The sequence below is a fragment of the Haemaphysalis longicornis genome, unplaced genomic scaffold (genome assembly GCF_048455015.1).
Source record: "Haemaphysalis longicornis isolate Haplotype H1 unplaced genomic scaffold, Haemaphysalis longicornis Haplotype H1 scaffold_6, whole genome shotgun sequence".
NCBI classification, from domain to species: domain Eukaryota; kingdom Metazoa; phylum Arthropoda; class Arachnida; order Ixodida; family Ixodidae; genus Haemaphysalis; species Haemaphysalis longicornis.
In genome coordinates, this window is record NW_027526407.1 from 62,473,061 (window position 1) to 62,475,859 (window position 2,799).

Genomic DNA, 2,799 nt, shown 5'->3' on the forward strand with positions numbered 1-2,799 from the left:
CCGGACTGCTCAGTGAAACGACCCGCCGCGGTGGCTCAGTGGCTAAGGCGTTGCGCTGCTGAGCACGAGGTCGCGGGTTCGATTCCCGGCCGCGGTGGCCGCTTTTCTGATGGAGGCGAAAAGCAAAAACGCCCGTGTGTGCGAGATTTCGGCGCACGTTAAAGATCCCCAGGTGGTCAAAATTAATCCGGAGCCCTCCACTACGGCGCGCCTCATCGCCTGCGTTGCGTCGGCGCGTTAAACCCTACAATCAATCAATCAAATCAGTGAAACGACGGCCATGGTGGCGCCACGCAATTCCTTTTTCCTTCGCAGATGCCGCTGGCTTAATATTCGCCGAGCGTTCGTATTGTTATCTGATCAGGCAAGGAAGCGCCGTTTCCTCTATTGTTTTGTGCTTCCGCGGTGTAAACCTCTCGCCACAGGTCACACAACACTCGCTTTCCGTGTTCTGCCTGCACTGTGGTTGCGTTAGTGAAGCACTCCGCGCCATCCTAAACAATTGTTAGCGCGCTGCTCTTCATGCCCCTGTAAGAAGTATGGACCGCAACGTAAGCTCCACTAATAAAATCGGCTGCGTACTTCTGTGATATTCGCACAGAAAGACAATAGTCTTTCGCCACCCCTGCAACAGCCTCTCTGTTCCTCCCTCCACTTCAGCCCTTAGCCTCCCCTCCTCCACCCAAAAAAAAAAAAAAAAAAACGAAAGAAGCGGTCGCGTGTCTTGCGGCCGAGTTGTTCCAGCCTATGCAATGCAATGTCACCCCTCCCGATTTGCGCAAGATCCCGCGCTTGCTCGCACACAGCAAACCCCTGTTCGCTGTTCACTTCAGCCTCAGCAAGTTATTGGCAAGCTATATGTATTGTTGGATGAGGCGGACTTAGCCTTGCATAACTGCCGGCAATTGCTCCGTCCAATCGTCCCCAATGCGACATCAAAGACACACAATGTCACCATACCTCACTTAGTCCTGTGGACTGCAAGAATCCCAGCAGGAGACGAGACACCTCTCTTCACACAATCCAGTGGTCCCTATGAAAGCTAACGTCCTCTGATGTAGCATGGGGCGCGCCTAGCGTCTGGAGTTCACGGAAAAAGTTACCCCCGCTCAAGGATGATCTTGGAGCAGTTCATAATGTTGTGATCAATGTCACCAGTCACACTACACAAGGGGCACAAAGTGGATGAAGCAATATTGCGTTTATGCATCCATTTCCGCACAAATATATGGATCGTTCCCTCACACACTGCTCGCCGTGCTTTTGAAGGAACAAGGCCTCAATTATTTCCCTTGCCACCTGTTCACGGCTTTTGCTCAGTACCTTCGTCTGGTTCAGAGCCGGCTCGCATTGCGTGTTTTCACAAGCTCCGCCGTGGCGCGGAAGGTGGCAGCTCCTTTTGTTGCGTATACACAGCTGGCGTTCCCTTATGCGGTTTTTAGACAGCGGTACGTTTGACCAATAAACACCCGTCCGACCGGGTGTGCAGTCATGGTGTGGTGTAAATTATCCCGCACACATGCAGGCCGGTGTACATCGGTAAATCGAGCAGCTTAAGCCCTACACGTGCACCAAATAATGACGCAGACACTTAAACTGATGAATGTGTTTTTGATGTGTTCCACGGTAAGTGCTGATGTTTTGTACCGGTCCTAGTTTTTAAACAAAGAAAGAAATTAATGTTATAAAATTCTTTTAAAATACCAAACTCTGTCAAAGGTGCACCATGTTTCAATAAATCTGTTGTGTCTGTCAACCACACTCTTACTGGAAAATTTTGTTTTATACTATCTCACTTGCAATTTTGTCCCCCTTCATTCACACCAAATCTATCCACCATTACTTTCTTTTTGTATCCCATCAGTTACTGTAACAAATTCTACATAACCACCCTCTTCCTGGCTAATACTCCTGCTACACTAGCGTCCCAATATCATTCGAACTAAGCGCCACTTGACTGAAGTGCGAAGCAGTGCTCCCCCGCTGGGTTTTCAAACGTCATTCGGCTCAAATGACATTAGAGCCAAATGGGCAACCAGAGAGACCTTTGGGGCTCTCGAATGTCATTTATAGTACTCTCGCACGCAACGTTCGAAGTCAGCATAAACAAATGCATAGCTGGCGTACGTAAAAGAAACAAAATATTCCTAATTGTGGCACTTTGTTTACCTCTCATTAACTGAAATCATGAAATCAAGATGTATTAATTCTATCCTCTCAGCACCAGTGCGAACAAGCGGCAAACAAGTGCGGCCAGACAGCACAAAACCGCACAAAAATAAACCCCGATTGCCATCCCGAAATAAGCAGAAACCGTGTCAAAGCTTACATTATAATTTTATGTCAGTTTAATGCCAAATACTGCTGCTCAATTTGGTTGTGCATTATTGTGTAAAAACCGAACTCGACAGCATCAGGACACGCATCACGGGGAGCAATTCTTAAAACTTTCAAATGCCATCGAAATTGTAATACAGCAGGGCGGAATCGGAATTGCGTTCGAGGCCCCAAATTTGAGTCGAATGACATTCTGTTCGAATGACAATTTATTCATTGATTTATTTTAACGGGCCGACGCAGCGCCGGCGATGAGGCGCAACGTAGTGGAGGGAGAGAGAGGGAGAAACAAATTTCCCTGAGCCCATTTCAGGTGGCGCTCGCAGGCGTCCGACGGGGTGGAACTCTATTCACAAGTCCCAGACGAGTCCAATATCTCCTGGACCCTGGACGCGAGCGCTTGCTGCGTCGACAGGTCGGGGCTGGACATCAAGATCTCCCATCGCTCGGGTAGGGGGGAAA